This window comes from Cynara cardunculus (assembly GCF_001531365.2).
Source record: "Cynara cardunculus var. scolymus isolate 2C chromosome LG 5, CcrdV1, whole genome shotgun sequence".
NCBI classification, from domain to species: Eukaryota; Viridiplantae; Streptophyta; class Magnoliopsida; order Asterales; family Asteraceae; genus Cynara; species Cynara cardunculus.
Genome location: NC_037532.1, coordinates 16325027 through 16339197, shown reverse-complemented (window position 1 = coordinate 16339197; position 14171 = coordinate 16325027). Strand labels below are relative to the sequence as shown.

The 14171-nt window shown below is 38.2% G+C and overlaps 1 pseudogene; it reads right to left on the bottom strand.

Annotated features, from left to right (window-relative positions):
- Positions 1 to 9391: 9391 nt before the first annotated feature.
- Positions 9392 to 14171, bottom strand: part of LOC112512862 — an 11282-nt pseudogene continuing 6502 nt past the window's right edge.

The following is a 14171-nucleotide window of genomic DNA, read 5'->3' as shown; positions in this document are numbered from 1 at the left end:
TATATATATATATATATATATATATATATATATATAAAGGAATGGGGGCATAGTGGAGTAAAGTTGGCACTTTTGCTTTTGCCAGTGACATCAATGGTGGTATGGTGCTTGAGTAACATGTTTAGCAGTTCTAAAAGAAAAAGTACATATGTTCTATCTCATGATTTCCTGTTCATTTAAAATATGATGAATATACACAACAGATTTTTAGGCCTCCAATGCAAGAGTTAGCACCAGCTAAAGAATGTCTAAAGGAGATAAAGCCTCTAGCTTGATATAACTAATAACAAAGTTTTATAGATAGTAATGAAGTTTCTAATGTTGAGTCATTAAGTTGTATCTTGAAACTTGTTTTATATATATTAACACCAAACATGAATGAGCTTTCACAAGCTGGGGTATTTACGGAAACAACTTCTCTATCCTTTAGGGTAAAGGAAAAGTAAGCATACATCATTCCCTTCCTAAACCCCAAGATAAGATAAATGAGATATATCCGAGTTAATTCAGGACTTTCATACTAAATTATTTGATAAATTGCCCACGCATTCTAAATGCTTACAGTATCTTAGGTGAATAACCATTTTTAAATACATGAATTTCTCACATATTTAAGAACGTCTAAGCCTACCAGAAGAATGTCTTTTCGTAACACAAGAATGCCTCAAATCTATCAGAACATCATGTATTTAAGAGAAACATGTCGGAACATTATTCTCCTAAATAACCCCAACATCCATTCATAACAAGGTCTAAAGTTTGAATCCATAAAAATAGCATTAGTATGCCTTTTAAGTTTTTTAGTCAAAGGAGAACAACATAAAGTCATTGTAAACTAAGATTGGTGTTGGATAGGGAAATCCATGATAATGTTTTAGATGACTTGAACCAACTCTTACCCACTATTTTATGTCATAAGATGATTATGCACCATGTCTTCGGATTCACTTATATAGCTTTATGGGTGTAAAGCTCCATCCCATGATACCTTTTAATCATTATTTTATCCCTTTCTTTTTCAAGCCTGGGCTATAGCCCGGCCCAAAAAAGCCTGAAAAAGCCCAATCAGACATTCTTTAAACCCCAAATCCCACCCCGGGTTTGCTTACTGAAAAAACAGGTTTGGAAGGGCCGAGCCTTGTGCATCTCTAGTAAATACCAATCGTTCACAGGGACTAAGTTTGAAAGAGGAAATACCGAAATAATTGCATTAGGAACTTCTAAGATTACTCAATTGGTTCAGCATGAAAAATGACAACCCACACGTACCTGATACACATGAAGTTTGTTCTTCAAACATCAAATACATGAAACGGGTCAAGATCTCGACAACTTCTTTCAGGAAGCGTATGTGATCATCCCAACTGCAAAACAACACTCATGAAATAGATTAACATAAATTATGACTCTGAGAGAACATAGATTTATAGGATGTTGATGACAATAAAGATGCAGTGACAACTGATAAGTGAAGAGAAGTTGCATATGTTAACCATATTTTAAAGCATTTGGCAGAACTCTTGAGCAGTAGGTACTATTTATCAATGCAAATATCTTAAATTCGAGGTCATAAATAATTATACCGTACTAGAAGGGTACTCGCACACTGCAGCGATATAAATCTCGATTTTAATGTTTAGTTTTTATTTTGTCTCTATTGATATAATACGATTTTATGTGGCTTTGAGAAAAATAATAATGTTTTAATTTTTGAATGAAATATAAATTTGAAGATAGAATAAAAATTTGAAAAAAATTAAATCGATACTACTATAAAATTAATTATTTAATAGTTCTCGTTTTTTTGGTAACTTCTTTAATTCAATTTTTTTATTATGATTTAAATTGGATTTAATAACAAAGTAATTTATTTTTGATTTAATAGTATAATTTTTTATAAAGATAATAATTAAACATTCTGTTAAAACTCAATGATTATCTTAATTATATTTTAGATTTTCTCTATTTAAAATGAATGTTTATCCTGTATTTGATTATGCTTATTTACAGTTAGTTGCACGAATTTAAAAATGAAGCTTTAATAAGTTGTACTTACGCAAAATTACTTGTAGTCTTGCATATTAAATAATATGCATCAACAAATAATACTTCATGTATAACAAATTATTTTTAAGAGTTTTTGTCAAATGCTTTATAATATAGTATAGATATGCAACTTCTTAAAACTCCATAAAAAACTGATAACCAAGCGATAAACTCCATAAATTTACTTCATTTTTTTAATCTAAATTATTTTAAATATAATTAATTTTGTAATTACACAAATTAAATAAGAAAAAGGAATATTTATTCTCTTTAATTGGATAACCATATCGATATAACTTTTTTCAATTTTTTAAACCGGGTTTTCAAAAATTCGATCACGTTTCTTCTTATTATGCAACATTTTACAACTTCATATTAATATTTTACTATATTAGAAAACAGTTGCCTCATGTTTCTCTAAAAATTCAAGTTCAAAACTTTGTATTCGTACTTTTTAAAGCTCCACATTTGAATTTCATAAAATAACTGATAAGCGTGTCCGGCTATAAACAACAAAATACTGAATAAAACTGATAACCAACTGAAAACTCTCTCAAACCACCCTAAACCATCAAATCAAATCAAGAAAGATGGAGAATAGAACCAAGCATTAATCAGTATTAAGGATTCAAATTTTCGGCTTTGGCATCAAGATGTATCGTGTTCAATTGCATGAATACACTTCTAATACAACTATCATCTGTCTTGGTTTTATTTTTCTTCAGATAGTGTTTAAATACTCAAGTCCATTTGGTTTCTAGTCCTGGGGTCAAGTGTTTGCAATGTGATGGTCTACTTAAGTGAGACAAAGATTATATGAATATTGGAATGCTTACGCTGCTAATTCTTCACGCTTTGTGTAATCACTTGTTGGTGATTTTAGTGTCACCGGTTACATTTAGTGTAATGGATTTCATACGTGTGTTTCAAGGGGATTGAACTTTGTTCTAAAACAAGTATGGAGAGTGTGGAGTGCACACTTGTATTAGTCTAAGTCGGTCCCGGTAATATTTAGGGGGCAGAGCCACTAGCGGGGTGCGGGGCAGCGGCCCGGCCCGAAATTATATAAGTATAGGGTTTATAATGAAAAATTCTTGAATTTTCTGTGGCATGATTGTGAATTCTATAACTTAGTAACTCCCGTTTTGAGTTTTGGGATCTAATTTCGGATGATCAGTTTTTTTGGGCACACACGGAAGATTGGACATACTCGATATTCTCTCTGGTTTTTGATCTTGATTTCGGCCAAAATCAAGATTGTTGCTTTTACAATTATCCCAATTCGGATTTCGTGATACCAGGCATATACGGTCGAAATATCGAATTTGGAAAGTGATTCACACGATTGTAGAAGAAATCCGGTTACGGTTTAACATCACTGAGCAACCCTGAAAAGATAACTTGGGTTATTATATTTTTGTTGAATACCCTCAAAATAAGTTTGGAATTATCATATCTGAAATATCAACCAAGAATATCAAGATAACTTCAAACAAAAAGAAAAAAACAGACTTCACATTACAGTTCATTTTGACATCGTCTGCCTTCATGCTTCATCAATCAACCAATCAAACAAAGAAGGAAGGTGACAAGGGCAGTGTCACAAACTATTGTCAGAGTAATTTGCAAACAAGATAACTTCAAAATGTCTCATTGTGCCATGCTAACTCGACCTCGATCATCTCTTAATGTGTTGCCACAATTGGAACTTCAATTTTGCACCTCCTGATATAACTACAGTCTCGTCTAATTTTCAAGATTCAGCTACCACTTTGTGAAAACCTAAACTACACAGAATATTGAAATCACTGTTGGAATGTGTTAAACGTGGTCACTTGAATAAGTTCCTGTTTTACAGGAAGAGTTTGTTTATTTTTGATTTATTCTAGTCCCCTCCTATAGACTAAGAGTTTGTTTCCCTTTCTTGTTCAGTTGTTTCTTCCCTGTACGTGTATTTAAGTAACCATTCTAGTGGCATTAATAAGATGAAGCATTTAGCCCCATAACTGAGTGTTTTCTCTATATTGTGTGTGTCTTTGATACCAAACACGTGGTATCAGAGCTCGGTTAGAAGAGCCTTTCATTATCAAAGAGTGAGAGTGAGAGATGGAGAACTCTGACCAGTTTGTGCAACCTGCCATTCCAAAGTTTGATGGTCATTTCGATCATTGGGCTTTACTGATGGAGAATTTCCTAAGGAGCAAGGAAATGTGGCATTTGGTGGAAAATGGAGTTCCGGCACAGACCGTGGCTAGTCCAAGTGAAGCATAGAGAAAGGCGATCGAGGATGCCAAACTGAAAGACTTGAAAGTGAAGAATTTTCTGTTCCAAGCAATTGAAGGGAGATCTTGGAAACAATCTTGGATAAGAGCTCTTCAAAGAGCATCTGGGATTCAATGCGACAGAAGTATGAGGGCTTTACAAAGGTGAAGAGAGCTCAGTTGCAGGCCTTAAGAAGAGAGTATGAACTTCTGTCCATGAAAGACGGTGAAAAGGTCGATACTTACTTAGCCCGGACCTTGACGATAGTGAACAAAATGAAGGCAAATGGCGACCCATTAACTTCAGGTGTTGTTGCTAAGGTACTATGTTCATTGAGCCCGAAATTCCACTATGTTGTCTGTTCTATTGAGGAATCCAACAACCTTGATACCATGACAATCGATGAACTCCATGGAAGTCTTCTTGTCCATGAACAACGTATGATTGGGCAGCAAGATGATGAACAGGCTCTGAAGATATCAACTGGGTCACCCTCTCGAGGATGGGGGAGAGGATGAGGCGGTCGAGGTGGAAGAGGTCGTGGCAGAATTTCATACGACAAAAGCACGATCGAATGTTACAAGTGCCACAAACTTGGACATTTCTAAAATGAATGTCCACATTGGGAGAAGGATGCTAATTATGTGGAGCATGATGATATAGAGGAGATGGTGTTGATGGCTCAAGTTGATGAAGGTGGCTCAACAAGACAATGGAGTTGGTTTTTTGACTCGGGTTGTTCCAATCATATGACAGGTGAAAGGAAATAGTTTAGCACTTTGGATGAATCTTACCGTAATAATGTGCGACTTGGAAATGATGTTCGCATGGCTGTCATGGGAAAAGGGAATGTTCGTCTCGACTTTGAAGGTGTGACTCACACGTTGACTGTACTATGTCCCAGATCTCATGAACAATTTGATCAGTGTTGGCCAGGTTCAAGAAAGGGGAATAGAGATCTTGATCAAGAAAGGTTTTTGTAGCATATACCATCCAAGAAAGGGGCTGATCACAAGGGTTCAGATGTCCTCAAACAGAATGTTTATAATCAAGGCTAGACCAAGTGGCACTGATGAGTGTCACAAAACAGAAACTGATGGCACTACTCATCTTTGGCATCAAAGATTCATGCACATCAATAACAAGAGCTTAAAGGTGCTGCATGATAAGGATCTGGTGAGGGGGCTGCCAAGGATTAATGCCGAAGGTGGGAACCTGTTCGGACTGTTTGGTAGAAAAACAAACCAGAGAATCATTTCCTAAAACAAGTTCATGGAGGGCAACTCAACAACTTCAGCTTGTCCACTCAGATATTTGTGGACCTATCACCGTCAAACGACCAGCCTAAAGAGGTACATCATTAACTTTATTGATGATTTCTCACAAAAGTGTTGGAGTTATTTTTTGACAGAGAAATCACAAGCTTTAGACACTTTTAAGAGGTTTAAAGCTTTGGTTGAGAAAGAAGCAGGAGTTGAGATCAAATGTTTGAGGACAAACAAGGGAGGTGAATTCAATTCCAGCGAGTTCAAAGTGTTTAGTGAAGACAATGGCATAAAAAGACAACTCACTGCAGCTTACACACCACATCAAAATGGCGTGGCAAAGAGAAAAAACCAAACTGTGATGAATATGGTGCGAAGTGTAATGAGTGCAAGGAAGGTTCCAAAGGTTTTCTAGCCTGAAGCTACCAACCGGTGCATACATGTACTCAATCGAAGTCCTACTGCAGCTCTTGAAAATTGCACACCAGAAGAAAAGTGGAGTGGTCGAAAACCATCTGTAAGTTATTTCAGAGTATTTAGATGTATTGCTCATGTTCATGTTCCTAAGGAAAGAAGGTTGAAGCTGGATGACAGAAGCTTAAAGTGTGTCTTCTTTGGGGTTAGTGAAAACTGAAGAGTCCAAAGCATATAGACTCTATGACCCTTCCAACAATAAGATTATTGTGAGTAAAGATGTTGTATTTAAAGAAGATGCTTCCTGGAATTGGATACAAGAATCGGCGATTAACCCTACAGACTTGAAGTGGAAAGATAAAGATGAGCAGGGGAGTGATAAAGATGGGCCAAATACCTCAGATGTTGTTAATAGCCCAGCGAATGAACTAAATGGGCCTAATAACGCTGATGGGTCGTCGAACAGAAATGAAAGCAGGCCTTCAAACACTAATCCAATTACAAGCGGTGTTGTTGAAAGGAGAAGGAGGGCAACAAAAGCACCGACTGGATGCACGATTATGTCAGTGGAGAAGATGTTTTGAGTGATGAAGAACAAGGGGAAAACGTTGCTACGTTTTCTTCTTTATCAGAACCAACCAACTATCAAGAAGCTGCGCAAGATGAGTGTTGGATACAGGCGATGAAGCAGGAGATCGAGTCAATTGAAAGAAACAACACCTGGGAATTATGCGATCTGCCAGCACGTGCAACAACGATCGGTGTGAAATGGGTCTTCAAAACTAAGCTACACAAGGATGGGAAGATCGATAAGCACAAGGCTCGACTTGTGGTAAAGGGGTATGCTCAAAGGCAAGAAATTGATTACTCTGAAGTTTTTGCTCCAGTGGCTAGATGGGATACAATCAGAAGCATTTTTGCACTTGCAGCACAACGAGGTATGAAAGTTCATCAATTAGATGTAAAGAGTGTTTTTTTGTATGGTGATTTGGAAGAGACTGTGTTTGTGGAACAACCCCAAGGTTATGAAGTACAAGGTAATGAAGGAAAGGTCTATCGATTGAAAAAGGCCCTATATGGTTTAAAACAGGCTCCGAGGGCCTGGTACAGGAGAATTGAGGGCTACTTTCTTAAGGAAGGCTTCGAAAAGTGTCCATTTGAGCCGACCCTGTTTGTTAAATTAGCTAAGGAAAATGTTTTCTTAATTGTTTCTATCTATGCAGATGATTTAATTGTAACAGAAAGCACACTCGAATTAACTGAGGAATTTAAGGCGTCGATGAAATCTGAATTCAAGATGTCAAATATGGGAGAAATGCGATATTTTCTAGGTATGGAGGTTATACAAAGTGAAGATGGTATTCATCTCAATCAGCGGAAGTATGCTCATGAAATACTCGAACGATTCAACATGGAAGATTGCAATGGTGTAAAGACTCCTATAGTTCCGGGCTGCAAGTTGGTGAAGGATGATGAAAGTGGGTTTGTTGATGCAACAATCTACAAACAAATGGTGGGATGTATCATGTATCTGGCATCAACGCGTCCAGATATAATGTTTGTTGTTAGTCAATTGTGTCGTTATATGGAGGCTCCAACTGAACAACACATGGCAGCGATGAAGAAACTGTTTCGATATATCCAGGGGACTAAAGAACTTGGAATTTTTTATAAGAAAGGAGGCAGCGATCTTTTAGTGGCGTATTCTGATAGTGATTATGCTGGTGATCATGACAATCGAAGAAGTACTTCAGGTTATGTATGTTTTCTGAATGGGGCTGCAATTGCTCGGTCTTCCAAACGACAACCAATTGTAACCCTCTAAACTATTGAAGCAGAGTTTGTAGCTGCCACAACATGTGCGTGTCAAGTTGTATGGCTAAGGAGAATGTTTGAATACATTGGTCTGACTCAGGAAGAAGGTACCATTATTAATTATGATAACATGTCAACTATAAAGCTTTCGGAAAATTCTGTTATGCACAATCGAAGCAAGCACATAGATGTGAGGTACTTTTTCCTTCGTGATTTGGTGAATGATTGAACAATAGAGTTGAGGTACTGTAACACTTCAACTCAAGTAGCAGACATCATGACAAAACCGTTGAAAGTTGATCAGTGTGAGAAGCTGCGAGCTATGCTGGGCATGTTGGAAGCAACTGAGATAAACTAAAGTTAAGAGTCTTTAGTTTAGGAGAAGGTATGTTGGATGTGTTAAACGTGATCACGTGAATAAGTTCCTGTTTTACAGGAAGAGTTTGTTTATTGTTGAATTATTCTAGTCCCATCCTATAGACTAGGAGTTTGTTTCCCTTTTTTGTTCAGTTCGTTTCTTCCCTGTATGTGTATTTAAGTAACCAGTCTGTGGCATTAATAAGATGAAGCATTTAGCCCCATAACTGAGTGTTTTCTCTATATTGTGTGTGTCTGTGATACCAAACAATCACCACAAAATTGCTCATATTACAAATCAAAGGTTTCAAAGTTTACAATATTGTAGGGGCAAACGACGAGGCATACGACTATACAAGTTAGGTACGTAAGTGATAGGAAACTAGAGATTTAAGTAACATCAAATGCATCGAGGATGAGAACCAACGATTTTATTCAAAGATGATAAGGGTAGAGAATGAAGGAGTGTTTATTTCGAAAAATCAACTAAATTTTTTTGTAAAGTCAAACTAAAGAAATTGTATGCCTAAATCAACACTATCAATTAGTTCCTAATGATGTCAATAAGCAAATAGGTAATTTTAACTCCAAACCTTCCACACAAAGGAGAACATTACTGCTTTCATGGGTATCCCGAAAAGGAAACCGTTCCAATTTCATGGAACATCCCACAAAAGTGATTGCTTCATGAGATGAGTAAGTATATTTTTTAACAGAAAACGGTGATAAAATATACATTAGAATCATCCAATAAGAATTAGATTGAAATAAAGGTAGAGGACATCAACATCCAAAAAGATCTAGGATAAAACAATTCATTTACAAGATAGAATACGCTTAAATAACTGGAAAAAGCATACAAGACAAAGCTAGCCATAGTAACATAAAACAACTCTTTGAAAAAACAGATGAACAAAACAATAACATGGAGGAAGCAAAAATCCCAGAAGTAGAAATAAGCACTAGTAAAAGAGCAAATTGATGATGCACTAACTTGTCATATAGCAGTCAGAACAAGAAGAGTTTTTGTCTTCTTCATAACAACCAGATATTTTCGAGTTAGATATGAAAATGAGTTCCAGAATGTCATTTTTTTATATAGAAAAAACTGCAATACAAACCTGTAACTTCTGGATCTTGCTAAAGTACCCTTGGCATCTGAATACTTGCTAAAATCTAAAAAGCCAAAGCAAACAAAAAAATGTAAGAAAGAAAAGGAAAAAGAAACATATTCAGACATTAGAACTGATATCATCATCCAAAGCTACAGACAGATAGCATAAAACAGCTTATAAGAATTGAAATGCATTTACATAAATGATTAGGATATAAAAAAGGGCAAAGACAGCAACAATTACCAATTTGTGTTCTGTCTTCCAAAAAGTAATCCTGAAGAGAAATCATCTCGATCTTGCTGGATTTCAAACTTCTGATTGCCTCAGCAGCAGCCAAAGCTCCGGACACCGTCGTGATGATGGGAATCTTGTATGAAAGAGCCATCCTCCTCAGTTGTTGGCCATCACTCTGGTCAAGATCATCACTGGTATTTGTGACCACCATCAAGTGGATCTGTCCATTTGCAATCATATCACCTGCATGTGGGCGCCCTTCATGCATCTTCAGCACCCTCTCCACCGGGATACCATCTAGTTCCAAAATCTGAGCAGTCCCAGAAGTCGAAGCGATAGTAAATCCAAGCCCTAAATAAACTCGAGCAAAATTTCCAAGCTGGGGCTTTGTCAAGTCATTCAAACTCAGGAAAACGGTCCTAAAAATAGGCAGCTTCGGGCCAGAAGCTATCTGTGCTTTTGCAAATGCAATAGAAAACTCAAGAGTAAATTCCCATTACTTCACCAGTGCTACGCATTTCACGTCCTAAAAACACATCACATCCCTGAAATTTCTCAAAAGGAAGAACAGCTTCTTTTACTGCAACATGGCTTGGGATCTATTTTGTGAACCCCAAATCATGAAGAGACATTCCCGACATAATAAGTGAAGCATATTTGGCCCACGGCCATCCAATTGCCTTGGAAACAAAAGGGGCAGTACGAGATGCACTTGGATTAGCCTCTAGCAGAAAAACCTCCCCTGATGCTGTGATTGCATACTGACAGTTTATTAGACCAAATACATTTAGCGTATTAGCCAATTTGGTTGTCCACGACCTGATCAAGTCCAAGCTTGTAGGTGAAATAGTTTTTGTTGGAATCATGCAAGCCGAATCCCCAGAATGAACCCCAGCTTGTTCAATATGCTCCATAATCCCGCCAATACCTACATTACCATGCAAATCAGACAGTGCATCAATATCAATCTCTATGGCATCAGATAAGTATCGGTCAACCAAAACAGGACGGTCAGGATCCACCTTGACCGCAGTTTCAAGATAAGTTACAAGCTTTTCATCACTGTAAACAATCTCCATAGCCCGACCGCCTAATACATACGAAGGTCTTACAACAACTCGATATCCAATTTCTGATGCGATTGCAAGAGCATCTGCTTCACTTTTAGCAATGCCTCCTTTTGGTTGTTCAATTTGTAGTTCTTTTAAGATTGCATAAAACCTCTCTCTGTCCTCGGTAGCATCAATAGAATCAGGTGATGTACCCCAAATACGAACACGTCCTCCACTAGCAGATGATGGTTTGTGTTCATCTAGGTACTTTTGGATTATAAGAGCTAGTTCCAGAGGGGTTTGACCTCCAAACTGCACAATGATGCCATCAGGCCGTTCAAGGTCAATAATGTTAAGTACATCTTCAACGGTGAGGGGTTCAAAGTAGAGGTGATCACTTGTATCATAGTCATTGGACACTGTCTCAGGATTTGAATTAATCATAATTGTTTCATACCCGACCTCCTACATAGACAAGCCATATGGGATAAGTAAATTAGATTAACCAGATACTTAAAGGATGTCAAATCATACTGTATGAATGACTGACAGTAAGGTGAGCTTTTAGAGCGCTATTTACAATATTCAGTATCATATCTTCTTCAAGCTAGAGTTGGTTTTAAAACACTTTGCAATCATTGCTTTAAACCCATAACTAGATATGGTAATCAATTGAAGAAAGGAACAAACCTGAAGAGCAAATGAAGCATGGCAGCAGCAATAGTCGAATTCAATCCCTTGCCCAATGCGATTTGGTCCACCGCCCAAAATCAAAACCTTCTTCCTTTTGGTGGGAGCTGATTCACACTCAAAATCATAAGATGAGTACATGTAAGGAGTGTCAGCCTCAAATTCAGCAGCACATGTATCAACACGTTTGTAAGTAGGATGATAAGATCTAAAATTCAAGCAGGCAACTTTGATTGGAACTGAAATAAACGGCCCGATTCGAGAGGGGCAATGTCTCCAATTACACAATACTTTGATAATGAAAAACAAGAATGAGAAATAACGAAAGTAAAAAAGCCTGCTTTTAATAACCCACGACATTTGATGGCTTCCCTGAAAGTAGGCAGAGGAATAGCTCCTCACCCTTTCATCTTCCCGCTAATAATTAGGCATAGTAACTGCTCCCCACTCTTTCAAATTACCGCTAACTTCTTGACCGAGTGGATCCAGCTTAAGCCCAAGAACAAAATTCAGCTGGCCCATATCGGCAGTTGTGGCCTGTTTCCTTCTTCTCACATATAATTTAATTGGGCCTTTATCAATACTTCCCTCCCGGTAAAACGCCTTGTCCTCAAGGTGGAATGCAGGAAATTGTTCTGCCAACAGATCATAGGATTCCCAGGTAGCTTCCTCCATTGGGCGATTACACCAAGAGACCAGCAATTCCAGACCCCACTAATCAGCCTCAGAAACCCGATGATGAGCTATAATAGAACTTAGTTGCAAGTCAATTTCCCAATCTTTAGTGATGGGTAATGGATGTTGCTGGTCAGAAGAAAAAGAGTCATGGGCGGGTTTAAGCATTGACACATGGAACACCGGATGAATTCTAGCGGTGGGTGGGAACTCCAATTCATATGCAACTAGACCCCACCGCCCGTTTAATACGATATGGACCGAAAAAGCGAGGAGAAAGCTTCTCATAGCGACGTTTGGCTAAACTCTTCTGTCGGTAGGATTGAATTTTTAGGAAAACAAGATCCCCAACTCGAAATGTCAAATCCCGTCGTTTGTGGTTAGCTTGATTCTTCATTCGGTCTTGGGCCCTTTTGAGATTGTTTATAAGAAGCTTTAGCATATCATCCCGGTCTATTAACTGTTGCTCCAATTCTGCATTTTTTGTTTCCCCTATGAGATAAGAGAATAAAAAAGGGGGCTCCCTGCCATAGACGACGGTGAAAGGAGTGGTGCGTGTTGCCGTATGATACCTCGTGTTACATGAATATTCAGCCCATGGTAAATAAGTACTTCACTTTGTAGGTTGTTCACTGGCAAAACACCGTAAATAGGCTTCAAGACAACAGTTAAAGACTTCGATCTGCCCATCCGTCTGGGGATGGTAGCTTGTACTTAATTGGAGCTTAGTTTGGCTTAAACGAAATAATTCTTGCCAAAAATGGCTGAGAAAAACCACGTTCCGGTCCGATACGATGGATCGTGGAAATCCGTGTAACCGAATTACCTCCTTACAAAAGATTGCAGCCACCCCTTTTGCAGTGGAAGGATGCGAGAAGCAAAGAAAATGAGCATATTTGCTCAAACGATCGACCACCACTAAAATAGTATCATAACGACGCGAAGGAGGTAAACCGACTATAAAGTCCATCGAGAGATCCTCCCAAATCTGATTGGGTATGGGTAAGGGCTGAAGTAAACCAGCCTAAGACAATGTTTGGTATTTCTGTTGTTGACAAATTATGCACTACTGCACAAAAAGTCGAACATCTTGTTTCAGTTTAGACCAAAAGTACCTGGCTGAAAGACGCTTAAGAGTCTTTAAAAATCCTCCATGACCTCCAGTTAGGGTGTCATGTGCCTTCTGTAACAACTTATGCTTGAGATCAAGTACCTCTGGTATCACTAAGCATCCTTTATATAATAAAAATTGATTAACGATGGAAAAGCTCGCAACTGATGATGGATCAGCTTGTAATTTGTTTACTATATTGCTGGTAACTAGGTCATTTTGGAGTCCCAGTTTGATGTCAGCCACCTCTACACAATAGGGTACCATAAGTACCAATAACTCACCCGAATGAGGTCGTTGAGATAAGGCATCTGCTCCTCTATTCTCTTTCCCTGCTTTGTGAATAATAGAGAAGTCATAAGGCATAAGTTTCAATAGTAAACGCTGCTGCTCGGTAGTTGTAATCTGCTGCTCAAGTAAGAATTTCAAGGTGTAATGATTGATACGGATGAGAAAATGTCGGCCAAGTAGGTAATGACTTCACTTTTGTACTACCAGTAGTAAAGCCAACAGCTCCCGGTCATAGGCTGATTTAAACCGACTAGAAGGGGAGATTCCCTTGCTAAAATAGGCCACGTGGTGATTTGATTGAGACAATATAGCCCCTACACCATCAGAGGAAGCATCACATTCGACGACAAATGGTTGTGAGAAGTCGGGTAACCTCAAAACAGGAGTGCAGCAGTGCTTGTTTCAATTTCGTAAAGGCGTTTAGGGCTTCTTCCGACCATACAAATCTGTCTTTCTTAGTCAATGTTGTGAGAGGTCGTGCTATCAAACCATAGTTCCGAACGAAACGTCTATAGTATCTCGTTAGACCAAGGACTAGGAACCCTCTCACTTCCTTGACTGTTGAAGGTATTGGCCAAGATTGCGCTGTTGAAATTTTTTCTTCTTCAACTTTAACACCATCTGAATTAACCACATGCCCGAGAAACACCACCTGTGGCTGCCTGAAACACCCCATGGAGCAGATTCACTTCAACTTCAACCGTATGGAAGTGGACTTTGGCGTGGCTACTCTCCGCTCTGCTCTACGTCTTCCTCGGGGTCCTTTTGACAGCGAACCCTCTTCCTCCGAGATCAWYTYCTTTCTCGACGCCATTGGCTATCAATGGCCAGTGAAGAAGGACTC